Genomic DNA, 14,462 nt, shown 5'->3' with positions numbered 1-14,462 from the left:
GGGGAAATGATCTTTCCTGGTTGCTTGGTTGAGCCTCCTATAGTCAATGCAGACTCTCCAACTGTTCTGCACTCTAGCTGGGATAAGCTCATCCCTCTCATTCTTCACCACAGTGAGGCCAGTTTTCTTGGGCACAACATGGATGGGGCTAACCCACTGACTGTCTGAAATAGGGTAGATGATCCCAGCTTGCAAAAGCTTGGTCACCTCCTTCTTGATGACGTCCATGATCACGGGGTTTTGCCTTCTTTGTGGCTGTCTCACTGGCCTTGCCCCATCTTCCAAAAGAATTCTATGCATGCATGTGGATGGGCTAATACCAGGTATGTCAGCCAAACTCCAACCAATGGCCTTCTTGTCTTCCTCGACACAAGCAACTTCTCCTCTTGAACAGAATCAAGGGAGGTGGAAATGATCACCGGTTTCTTCTCATCATCCTCCAAGTACACGTACTTGAGGTTATCTGGGAGCTGTTTCAACTCAAGAGTAGGTGCCTGCAAGTCAGATTCATTTGTACTTCCTACAAAGTGGTTAGTGCATTCTGACTCCAAAGAATTCACAGGTAAAGGCGGAACACCTATCTCATCAAGCTCCAAATCCATATCCATGACAATTACATTATCAACATCATCCATATAAAAACATCATCAACATCATGGATATCAAAATTCTCTTCAAAATCAACATCATTCTCAAATTCAGATTCAATGCATGTATGTAGAGAAGATAGAAAAGAATGCTCTTTCTTATGCAAAGAATCAAAATCATCAACAACATATTTATCAATAATGTCATCCAATGCATCGATCCTAAACAAAGAATGGTCCTCAGCTGGAAATTTCATTGCATCAAGGATATTAAAATGAACAACAATATCAGCAAATTCCATAGACAAAGTTCCAGCATACACATCGATCTTAGTTCGGGCAGTTTTCAAGAATGGCCTGCCTAAGATAATGGGAGCGGATCCATGAGAGAATCCCTCCTCCATTTCCAAAACATAAAAGTCAGCAGGAAAAATCAATTCACCAACCCTAACCAAGACATCCTCTATGAAACCTGCTGGGTGGGTAACACTCCTATTGGCCAACTGAATGACCACACCCGTGGTTTGCAAAGGACCAAGAGACAAAGATGCATATATAGACAAAGGCATGACATTAACAGAAGCACCCAAATCAAGCATGGCATTTTCAAATTTATTGTTTCCAATCACACAAGGAATGCAAAATATACCTGGGTCCTTGCACTTTTCAAGGATGTGCGGGACTGACTTACCAATAAGCGCAGATACATTCCTTCCCATGCTAATCCTCTCATTTCCCTTCATCTTCCTCTTGTGTGTGCACAGCTCCTTCAAGAATTTGGCATACTTCGGTATCTGCTTGATGGCATCAAGTAGAGGTATGTTCACCTCTACCTTCCTGAAGGTCTCCAGAATTTCCTTATCCACATCTTCCATCTTTTTGCTAGGAAGTGCCCGTGAAGGGAATGGTAGAGGGATAGGTCGGTCAACCAATGGAGAAGGTGCGGCAGCGGTGGTGGTGGAAGAGGGAGAAGATCCACTTGAAGAAGAACCACCGGCTGGAGAAGAAGATTCACCCACCTCAAATGCCTTGGTCGGACCGTCATGGTCGTTCTTTCTAGGACAAGTAACAGGCATGGGTGTAGGTGTAGAAGCGGGCTCTGAAGGCACAAAAATCTGCTTCCCTGATCTAAGGGTTATGGCACTCACATTCCTTGGGTTCTGCACAGTCTGGGATGGTAACTTATCCGAATTCTGAGACTGCGCCTGGTTTATCTGAGTAGCCATCTGACCCATCTGGTTAGTGAGACTCTGTATGGAAGCTCTAGTCTCCTGCTGAAACTGCAGGTTTTGCATAGTCATCTGTCTCACTAACTCTTCCAATGAAGGTTCAGACGAAGTGGAAGGTTGGGCAACTGGCTGGGTAGGTGCCTCTTGTTGCTGCTGTTGTTGTTGCCTCTGGTTTTGTTGCATTGGTGGAGGCACATATCTGTTAGGTGCTCCAGCATTCTGGAAAGGTGGTGCCTGCTGTTGATGCTGTGGCGCATTGTTCCATCTCAGATTGGGGTGATTCCTCCACCCTGGGTTGTACCTGTTGCTGGATAAGTCATGATTTTGTTGTTGTTGCTGCCTGTTGTTGTAGATGTTCGTAGCATAAGCCTGAGGCGCATCAGAGGCAGCAGAGTGCTGCAAAGAAGGACAAGCATCTGTATAGTGGTCACTGGAAGGACAAATAGCACATAGTCGTGCAACAGATGCAGATGGAGCTGCAGATCTCTGGTTGGTAGTCAACTGTGTCACCATCTTCGTAAGAGAGTCAATCTTTCCTTCCAACTTGCTTTCAACAGCTGATAAAGACTGGGCAACAACATCATGTACGCCCCTCACCACAATGGCATCATTCTTGGTGCTAAACTGCTGGGAGTTGGAGGCCATCTTCTCAATCAATTGCCTGGCCTCAGCAGGTGTGGTGTCTCCAAGAGCTCCACCACTGGCAGCATCAATCATACCACGGTCCATGTTGTTCAAACCCTCATAGAAATACTGGACAAGGAGATGCTCAGGTATCTGATGGTGGGGACAACTAGCACAAAGTGTCTTGAATCTCTCCCAATACTCATATAAGTTCTCTCCACCAAGCTGCCTAATCCCAGTTATGTCTTTTCTGATAGCTGTGGTCCGGGCTGCTGGAAAAAATTTATCTAAGAACAGCCTCTTCAGATCATCCCAGCTAGTGACGGATCTAGGCGCCAAACCATACAACCAATCCTTAGCAACATTTTCCAATGAATGAGGGAATGTCTTCAAGAAGATGTGCTCTTCAGGAACATCATGTGGTTTCATACTAGAACAGACAATGTGGAATTCCTTCAAATGCTTATGAGGACTCTCACCTGCAAGACCATGAAACTTGGGCAACAAATGGATCAGTCCAGTCTTGAGAACAAATGGAACGTCCTCATCAGGATATTGGATGCACAAGCTTTCGATATCGAAATCAGGTGCAGCCATCTCCCTAAAAGTCCTCCCACGAGGTGGAGGTTGTGCCATATTGTTCTCAGTGTGAAAAACAACAGAATCAGAATCAGAATCACGTGCAGATGCAACAGATGCAGTAGATGCAGTATGCACAAAGTACTCAGCAGTGGGATGCACAGTATCCAATGGAACAGACTCAAAAACAGACTCAAAAACAGACTCTAAAGATAAATTTCTAGAATTCCTAGCTAACCTATGAAAAGTTCTATCAATCTCAGGATCAAAGGGTGGTATAGGCCCAGGATTTCCCCTAGTCATGCACTAAGTCACAACACCCTAAAATCATGAAACGATATCTCAAAAATTTTGAACACACAAAACAACCTAAACAAACAAATCACACACACTCAAACATACAAGACAAAACACAACACACAAACAACACATTATCAACACAAAAGACCTAAAACTGAACCGTTGGTCCCCGGCAGCGGCGCCATTTTGATGAGAGGGTCGCACCTCCCACAAAAGTTGATTGCAGATATTAATGCAGTACAGTACTAGGAAGTGACTCCTAGGTCGTCTCTCAAGGACCAAATGTGGTTCGAGAATCAGGTCAAACACGAAGTGGGGGGGTTTGTGAATGGTTTGTGAATGCAAATAAATTAAATTAAACTGGAAATTAAATAAAACACGACCGAATATAATTGAAAGCATTAAAGTGCATGAAAACTTTTAAAGAAAACAATACAATAGATAAATATTCAAACACAATTCACCACCAAAAGAAGAAAATCAATTCAACCTATAATGTAAACCATTCTTAGGCAAAGGAATGAAAGAAATTAAATTTTTCTCTACCATTAACCGTGACTCATGTGCTTCATTCTCTAAGAAAACCAAGTCAGCCACACTAATTTCCTCCCCTGCAAAGTGTTAATTCCAAAAATAAAAGTGGGGTAGCTTTTCTCATTTCTCATTCAGCTCAACAACGTGCTGCTGCTTCCTTTCTCCAAGGCAATTGAATAAATTCTTTTCTCCAAACTGTCACGTGCACTTGCTACTATGAATCAGCACCTCTCTTTTTTTCCAAACGTAACACCCCTTTCTTCCACCTAATCTACCTTTCATTGCAAAAGAAATCAAAAGCAAGTTACTTTTCCTCTAAGTCGTAACGTCCCTGCACTGTGCCTTTCTCCAACTCTACTTCCAACACGATGGCTGCCCTTCCTCCACGTGCTATACCGAAATTTTAAAAGCAAGGATAAATCCCTGGATGTGACCCCATGTGCACCATCATTCTCCGTGCAGCACAAATGAAACAAAAGAATAAAGCACTCCAAAACTAAATGAAAGCAGCGTTCACTTTCCTCCAATAAAACTTCTCCAGCAAAAATGAAAAGGGTCGTGCACATCCATGCTAAGCCGTGGACAGCTCACTTTTCCCGTGAACACCATTCTTTCCCTTTCAAATCAGCTTCTCATTTCACAAATAAAAAAAAAAACCATTCTCCTTTCAATCAGCGTTTCAACACACCAATTCCTTTTTCTTGCTGCACCCGTGACCGTGTGCTTGCCTAGTCTTGGCACGTCCCACCATTCAACACCGCTTCATTCCCTTCGAGGCTTCCAACCGTGCATCAACTTCACCAATCAACACTTGCATCCATTTCAAGACATTCCCGTGAGCTGCTTCCCAACTTGACACCACACGCTTCTTGCTTCCAGCTCCACCTAATCACTTCCTCAACGCTGCTTCTTGGTCGTGACACCTTCCGGTTTCATCTCTCCGTGAAACACCTCACTTTTCATAATGAAAATTAGACAAGCATTCTCAGGAATCCAGCGTTTGCAAAAACGAAGTAAAAAAAATGAAAGTGTGTTCTTCATTCATCATTCAAAATAACGTTTTCCCCAAGAAACATCAAAATGTGCCTCTCAACCAAAAGCCTGGACCGAGAGTTTTTTTGAGAGAGTGGGTGGCGGCTGGACAAGGGCCGTGTGTCCCTTTTTTTAATAAGGGTAGGGTCCACACACAAAATTAAAAACCCTAACCTAAAAGGCATATGTCCTACAAAAAATATTTTTTTACAAAATTGCCCCTAAAAGGGTCCAAAACACCTAATTCTAATTAAGGACTTCTAGAAAACGAAATTACAACTTTAATTAGAATCTAAATGACTAAATGTTGAGCCTTTGAGTGTGTCACTCAATATCCCAATGCTCCAGATGATGTTTCCACAACTTCCCTGCAACCAGAAATGCACTTAATCAGCTCAGAAAACCCAAATTAGAACAATTACGAATTTTCGACCAAATTAAGCAGAATTCGGAAAACGGGGAAATGACAGACAATTAAACACAATTCCCTGGTTTATTTAAGTGCAATAAACTAAATATAATTCAAGAAATAACGACTCATCAATGACAAACTTCTTTTACCAAAGTGTTGAATTATATATCAATAAGACATTCAATTATCAAAAACACCATAGTATATAAAAGTAAGTTAAACTGGAACGTAATTACAGCTAAATTCATAATCACTCAAAATCCATAGACTATATAATTTTTCATCCTGAAAGACATCATAAATTCCGTAAATGTTGCTAGCACGAGATGATCCTATTGTACCCGACTCATTTGCATCACCATCTTCTTGAAATGATAAAACAAGAATATTAAAAGTAGTAAGGATTGCCGATAATTAAAATATATCAAGCACAATGCTTCAACTATATTAGTAATTGAGTTAAGGTTGATGATCAAAGAATAAGCTCAATTCATTCGTCATTATCATGTATGCTTTAAGTGTACCCAAGATTGTTTGAACTTAAAATTCTAAATTGTTGTAATTTTGGATCATATAGGTCGCTCATCAAACATTCCAGATACAACCATCTATAACTCCAACTTATCTAAGCCTTTGTGGTATGTATTTCTCCCCATTCACTTTCTTAGGAATATGTAGGATAGCTAACAAAATATAGAAGCACAAAGTGCAAATTGCAATAAGATCTATTTATTGCAAAACTTTTTCCAAAATTTTATTCAAAAAATGAAGCAATATCAACAAAGAGAAAAACTATAAAAATTATATAGAATTTAAAATAAAAAATAATGGTTCCAAATAGGAAAATACACTAAACATGCAGCAATAGTGAGATCCTAAATAATAGTACTAATTTGCAAGTACTTTGTTGATATCGGCAATGTGCTAAAATTAATCAAGAAGAGTTCAATACTAAAGAAGAAATTTAAGGAAAACAATATACATTCAAAGGAGCTAAAACGATAAAAATAGGCATAATTATAATCACATAGAACTTTATAACTTAAATAAGTTCGAAATAGGATGATTCTACCAATTGATAAAAGGATATCTTTAAGATCAAAATCAAGTGCAAGGACGGGCTCCATCTCCATGTCCATCTGCACACATAAGAAGAAAAGTTTTTCTTAAAATAATGCATATGACCGATGACAACAAAGAAAAAAATTACACAGAAAATTCTTTTTAATGTATATGTCACCTAGTATCCACAGATTTTCATTATAGATATTTTTCATTATTGCCAAAAATAAATGACAAATTAACGTCTATCACCATGGAAAAAAACCTGTTATTGATTTCAGTAACGAATTTTTTACCAGAAACAGAACAAGAGTATAAATATTTCAAAGGAAACACGAGTATAACCCTTTTACTTTAATGTAGTTATTACTGTGCCCCACAAAGGAAAAGGTATTTACATGTTTATATGTATGAAATGTCATAATAATAGAAGGTTGCATAGACAACGAATGGGTCAGACTGATTAATAAAAAATTTCAACCAATAAGACTCATATGAAGGATTCTGCAGAGAAGTAATTGTGACTAGGAGCCAAAGAGACTCAGACAAGTCATCAACACTTACCAACTGTAACTGATATACTCCTACCTACGAAAGTGATTAACTTTTATGCCTATATCCTATTAAGAAATTTATCTGAATTATCCTTACCTCGAAATGTTGTTGTTGTACAACTTCCTCTTGTTTCTTTTTTGAGCTCGGCATGGCAGCTGGTCTGAAGCTGAAATAAGAAAAGGACTAAGTCGCTTCAACATAAAGTTAACACAAGATAAAATTGCCAGTCAAATCTTTACAAGGGTAACTAACAAAAGTTACAATAAGAAACTTATGATGCAGACAACTAAAAGGAAAACCAAGTATAACTGAGAACTTCATTGCCAACTCCCATTCCATCAGTGGAAAGAAAAGACACGAGAAATGAAGATATTAAATACATCCATTTTAAGCATCTAGTGTGTCATATTCTCCGAAGACCCCAAACTGCAGAAAAAATTTACAGAACATACAGATATAAATTAGCAAGAAATACAACCTCACTGAAGGTACCACAGAGGCAATACACTATAAATGTACACAAGTTGAAAAAATAATTTTAAACAAACTAATCCTGAAAACTAGAAATAAGGAACTAGAATAGCTAAAACAAAAAAGAATAACAAATAACACAATAAATATCCTCTCAAGCCAGTCTCCATTGTTTTGCTCATCATGAAGATTGATAATGATGTCTAAGTCATTTTCTTTGTATGTTGAACAATTATGGTATTGCTCGTTGATCCCTGACTCTCTCTTAAATTAAGTATCTGATCACTAAATAAGAAACTTCAGAGAAACTTACACTAAATTTTCTGGCACATATTTTGAAGAAAATATTGGAGGCACTATAATCATAACATCCTCATGATCCGGATCCATGAAACCACCTTTATCTATGACAGAACACAACACAAGCCACTAAATTTTAATAACAGGCATTAAACACACAACAGACATTAAGTTGAAGTAACAGAAACATTGAAACAAAATATTCACCAAAAAGCGGTTCTTCTAGCTCTGACCCAATTACGCTCCTTCCTCCGGGCAACTTCAGCATGGACTGGAATCATATGCTAGTAGTCCGCCATCCCTTTATATTTTTTTAAAATGCAAAAATGAAATCAACCACATAACTCGTTTACGAAGTTGCATAAATCTAATTAAATTCTAAAAAAAACACTTTCAAGTGTCTAACCATCAAAAAAATAAACATCAGTAACTCGAGCAACGATGTTAGCACAAAGACTTTCCTCTTGCTTCCACTCACTTTCCGGTTGATTTTCTTGCTCCCCCTTTTCACTTCAGAGCTGCTAGAAGCTTCTTTGGCTTCACGAACACATGGAGCTCTTGAATGAAGTTGCAATCTCAAAGCTAGCCACTTGAATTAAGCTCTTTTCAAGAACCCATTTGCCCTCAAAACAGTGTCATTAGGAACGAAAAAATGAGTTTTCTCACTTTTTTTGTAATTTCAAAAATCCAAACAGTAAAGAACAAAGGAGAACATTATATAAGGCAAAAAACCACAAAAATAGAAAATAAAGGATGCTAGCGAAAAAAAGCAAACAGGTAGTATAAACATGAGTATGTGAACCCCAAACAGCTTTGTCAGAGACAACCAAATGCATATTAGGGCTTCAAATTTTGAAGCCTGGACGAGGAAAGTAAAAGAAAATTTCAAGCAGGATTGTTAGAGATCATCCCCTGCTTTTCATTGATACGATAGTGTCAATATATACATCAAAACAAGAGGAATAGTAGCTTATGATCACAGATCTTATGATTGTGAATCCCTATTATTATGGATCCTATTTAAATGATTGATTTTTAATAATTATTTACAAGAGAAATATCTACTATGCATTTATTTACGTTATCTAGCACACCTCCGCAGTCAAAACGAGAGGTGTTTATACGTTGAGACGATCTCTAAAATCTTCAAAGAGTATGCACGGAAGCCCTTTAGTGAAGATGTCAGCAATTTGATAACGTGATGGAACATGAAGGACACGAACCTGTCCTTGAGCCACTTTCTCACGAACAAAGTGTATATCATCTCAATGTGTTTGGTGCGTTGATGTTGAACCGGATTGCCTGGAAGATAGATAGCACTGATATTGTCACAATAGACTAGTGTGCCTTTATGAATTGGATGTTGCAGTTCGAAGAGGAGATTCCAAATCCAACAAGATTCAGAGACCACATTAGCTACTCCTTTGTATTCTGCTTCAGCACTAGATCGAGATAAGGTTGGCTGACGCTTTGAGGATCATGAGATCAGGTTGTCTCCAAAGAAAACACAATATCCAGAAGTGGAACATCTAGTATCTGGGTATCCACTCCAATCAGCGTCAGTGTAGGAGAGAAGACTAGAGAATGAAGAGGGGTGAAAATGTAAACCATGATCAAGAGTGCCTTGAATGTAGCGCACAATTCTTTTAAGAGCATGCATGTATTCATCTTTTGGCGCATGTATTCATCCTTTGGCGCATGCATTTGTAGACAAACTTGTTGCACAACATATGATATATCAGGTCTTGTGAATGTGACATATTGCAAAGCTCTTGCTAAACTACAATAATGTGTGGATCAGAGTAGGGAAGGTCTCGAAGATGCACTCAGTTTAGGCTTAGTGTCGACTGGCATGGTGGATGCCTTACAGGAGCTCATGCCAGCTCGCTCAATAATGTCTTGTGCATATTTCGTTGGGAATGAAACAATCCACCTACATTTCGTGTAACAACAATACCTAAGAAATAGCTTAAAGGACTCAAGTCTTTCATAGCAAATTCAGAAGCAAGGAGTGACATATTGGAATTATGAAGAGTAGTGGAGGATGTTGTGAGAATGATATCATTAACATAAAGTACAATATATGTCGTGTCAGTTCCTTTATGATAGATGAATAATGAATGATCAGATTTGCTATGTGTAAAATCGATAGTTGAAACAAAATCAGGAAACCGTTGGTACCAAGCACGAGGGGCTTGTTTGAGTCCATTGAGAAATTTCTTCAATAAACACACATAATATGGATTAATGAGATCTTGAAAACCCATCGGTTGATGCATGTATACAACTTCATGGAGTTTACCATGCAGGAAGGCATTTTTAACATCCAACTGATGGATAGACCAAGATTTTGATAGTGCAATGCTCATAACTGTCCATATAGTTGCAGGTTTGACTACTGGACTAAAAGTTTCATCACAATCCACACCAACCTGTTGAGACCTGCCATCACAAATAAGACTCATCATAGGTGTGAGATGTAGGTGAATGCAGTTTGGCAAAAGGGAAGTGAGAGTCATCAAAACTGACATGTCTACAAATGATTTTTTTTCCATTTGACAGATCATAACATTTATAGCCTCTATGATTATTTAGGTATCCCAAAAAGACATAGGGTGTGGAACGAGGTTGTAATTTGTTGATTGAGGTGGAGGGAAAAAGGGGATAACACAAACAACCGAAAACCTGTAGATTTGTATAAGATGGATGTCTATGATAAAGTATTTGAGTGAGGGAATAATTTGAGAGTAACTTACTTGGAAGTATGTTCAATAGGTAGGTTGTCATGTTAAGTGCATGATGCCAAAACGATGATGACATAGAGGAATGAACATCGAGAGTTCGAATGAGGTTGTTTATGGTTCTTATTTTTCGTTTGACTTTGCCATTTTGGGGAGAGGTATATGGGCAAGAAAAAAGAAATCGAATGCCATGAATATGACAAAATTGTTCAAATGACTCGTTACTGAACTCCTTCCCATTATCACATTGAAAACGTTTAATATTCATTTGAAATTGAGTTTGAATGAATGCACTAAAAGAGAAGAAAATTGGATAAGCCTGTGATTTGCTGCCAAGGGGAAATGTCCATAAAAAGTTAGTGTAATCATCCATGAAAAGAGTAATACTTATGACCTGCAGAACTTAAAGTTGGTGATGTCCACAAATCACTATGTATTATATTAAAAGGTTTGGTAGTGGAAGAATGTGAAACATAATGTGGTAACTTAACATGTTTCCCAAAAACACAATATTGACACATAGAAGAGCAAGTAGAATGTTTGCATTCAATAAATTTATTTTGCGTAAGAGAACGTAAAATAGGTGCGCTCGGGTGTCCCAAACGATTATGCCATAAAACGGAAGAAAAGGCTGTAAAAGGTGATGGAGTGGTGGTTGGTGGAGTCCTGGTGATAGGATATAGGTCCCTAGTGCTATCACATCTCATTAATGGCATCCCTGTCAGAAAATCCTTCACACAAAACCCAAAAGGATCAAATTCAATAGACATAGAGTTGTTAGTTGTTAATTGACATTTAGAGATCAAGTTTTTAAGAAGTTTAGGGGCATGAAGAATAATGACCTATGTCCATCTCTAAAGGGATAGAGATGAAATGCTTGACTTTGTTGACAGCAAGTGCCGGGTGGAATTTGGTTTGGTCAGCCATTGATATGACAGCAAGTGCTGGGTTTTTACTTTTCAATCCTAATTATTTACTTTAACCCTAAAACCTATCTTTCTATCCATTCTCACTTTTCACTCAGCTCCACCTCCCAACCCTCTCAGATTCCCACCCCCAACTCCACCACATCTGTTCTTCTCATCTCACACCTCTCCTCCATATTCGTTTTCTTGCTTCAGCAGTTAGGTGGTGCGGTGCGGCGCGACAGTGCGGCGGTGTGGTGGTGCGACGGTGCAAAGGTGTGTGTGATGGTCAGTAGATCATCGCCAATGGATCTTATGATTATGAATCCCTATAATTATGGATCCTATTTAGATGATTGATTTCTAATAATTATTTACGTGAGAAATATCTGTTATGCATTTATTTACGTTATCTAACAAGGATATATTAGGTTTAGGGAGATGGTACCTCATGTATAAATTCCTTGCATGGCGACTTTGTTGGAAGAGAAAAGAATGATAGAGGGAATGATACGTTGGAGGAGGGAGTGAGAAAGAAAGTGAAATTTTGAGAGCAAGGAGGGAGTGGGAAATTTTTGAGATGTTGGAGGAGAAAGTTTGTAAACAATATTAAGTATAATTTTTTTAAGATTTAATAGCTTACTTGGTCTATATGTTAAGTGGTTTTTTTTCAGTTTAATATCCAATTTTAAAAGTGAGTACATTAGGTTCTAAAGTTGTCAAAATTGTATGAATCAAGTCCCTTCCGTTAAATTGACAGAAACAGAGTTAACTCCCAGCTAATGTGGCGAAGGAATCTACACTTTTTCTTCTCTCTCCTATATTTTTCCTGCACTGCCCGAGCTTTTTCTCTTTTTTCTATATCTTTATTATTTCAAGTTTTTTGTAATTGACTTACTGTGTCCTTAGCTTAGTCTTCTCAATTTTCTACAAGGACTTCACGTCAGCAATAGTTTTAGATCTAGCTTCCTCTATTTTCTGTTTGCAAGCATCTACTTTTTTCTCACAATCTGATTCATACAAAAACACATTTAAAACACAATACAACAAAGAAGATCCACTCGTAGTAGAAAACATTGATAAGAACTACTCTATGTAAGTAATATAATTTCTAGCAAAATTCTAATACCATAATCTCGGCTGCAAAGTTAAGGTTTATACGAGTCAACGACCACAATTGTGGCTACATTTGTCCACAACTTCTCACAATATCAAGGAATAAAATGAAACCAAATTGCAATTTTAAACCTTTTGTAATAGTTAACAATTAGCATACAAAGAATCCACTTCTACACATGACTCGAAAATCTATCAAATCCAAAATCTTTTCTATGAGAGCGTTTAAAAAAGACTCGTTTGTAATCAGGAATATAGTTATAAAAAGTTTAATAGTAAATTTGCAACATCTGACATAGAGAGGTAACGAAAAGAGTCATACAATTGGTGCTGGAAAAAAGGGTATTGGCACAAACCTTGGAGGAAGGAACAAATGTCTTGGTGGTGGGAATAGGAAGAGGAAGAGAGAGAGAGGTTTTGTTGGTGACAATATGAGAGGTTGTTGAGGTGACGCGGTTCCACCAATACCTTAACGAGATCGTTAGTGTAGGAGATCAGCTTCTCCACCTCCATGTTTCTTGAAGGTTCTGCCATCACTCTGCAAAACCCTATCCCCTTTCTCTTCAGAGACAAAATTGAAAATTGAAAATTGGTCGTTTGGGATTAAAACATGAGCATGATGCACAAAGACATCACTCTGGTTGAATACAAAATTAAGGAAGTCACACGAGAGATTATAAAGGAAGTCAACCTTTGTTGAAGTAGAAAGAGATGGCCATTACTTGTTAATTTTGTCTCCAGACTTTGAGTTACACAGAAATTGCTACAAGCTATATCATCTACCGCTATTTAATAAAGAGAAAAAAAAAGTATTTTAATAAAGATATAAAAAAGAGAGAGAAAGTTGGGGCATTGCAGGAAAAGCAGAGGAGAGAGAAGTAAAAATGCAGAATTCTTCGCCACGTCAATTGGAAGTTAACTCTGTTTCTGTCAATTTAACAGAAGGGACTTGATTCATATAATTTTTTACAACTTTGGGACCCAATGTATGTACTTTTAAAATCGGGTACTAAACTGAAAAAAAAAAAACACTTAAAATAGTGATTAAGTAAGCTATTAAGCCATTCTTTAGAGGGAAGAAATATAAAAAATAAGAAAAAGGAAAGGGAAAAAGGTATTATAATTTGACGAGTCTTAAAAAAAATTAAAACCTCCACTAGTATTGTCATTTAGACAATCTAACAGAATAATCCTTAATCTTTGAGGTTTTTTATAACTTCTGCAAAATAAATTCTCACTCTTTTTATAAGATACCATAAGGCTTAAGCAAGCCCAACGCATAAGGCAAGCCCAAGAACACATTCCAGACAACATTCTAGAAACTATGATTTTTATTGACTTTTTTTACTCATAATTTTCTCTAGAAAACTCCAAATGAGATGATTTTTCTTTTGCTAGACTCAAAGAGCTTTCAGTTAACTATAGACACGTATTTTCTAGTCCTTTGAGTATATGTAGTTAAATTTTCAAATCAACCCATGTTCTCATGTTTGATGAAAAACAAATCCAATTCACAAGATAATTTGGAAAAAAATAAGTGACCTAAAATAAAGACTTTTGTACATATTTACAAAGCTTCAAGAGAAAGGAAGAAAAATACTAATATACCTTTTAAAGAAGTAGTCTTTTGAAACCCTTCTTCTTTTTCCATCCTCCTAGCCATAGCTCTTGTTAGAGGTCCAATGCTTCCTCTAGATGGTCCTCCATCACAGAACACCAATCTGCTTTAGAAATCCTAAAACAGCTCCTCAGGCATTAAAAGTCTTATCTACTCATACGAACCACAGAAACAAGTTCACGGTATATCGTTAAGACCACTAATTAGTAGAGAGTCTTATAGAAGACACAAACGTCACATGCAACTACAACAATATCACACGCAAAGGAAGAAAAAATAGACCCAAAAAGAATAAAAAAAATGAACTTACTCTATTTAAGAAACCAATTGGTCCAAATTGAAGAGCTCAACACTAGGATTAATCATATGCTCCCAGTTCTTCAATTAGACAACAGAG

This window comes from Vigna umbellata, chromosome 6, assembly GCF_029865625.1.
Source record: "Vigna umbellata cultivar VRB3 chromosome 6, Vumbellata_1.0, whole genome shotgun sequence".
NCBI classification, from domain to species: domain Eukaryota; kingdom Viridiplantae; phylum Streptophyta; class Magnoliopsida; order Fabales; family Fabaceae; genus Vigna; species Vigna umbellata.
Note: the sequence above shows the minus strand (reverse complement) of the source record.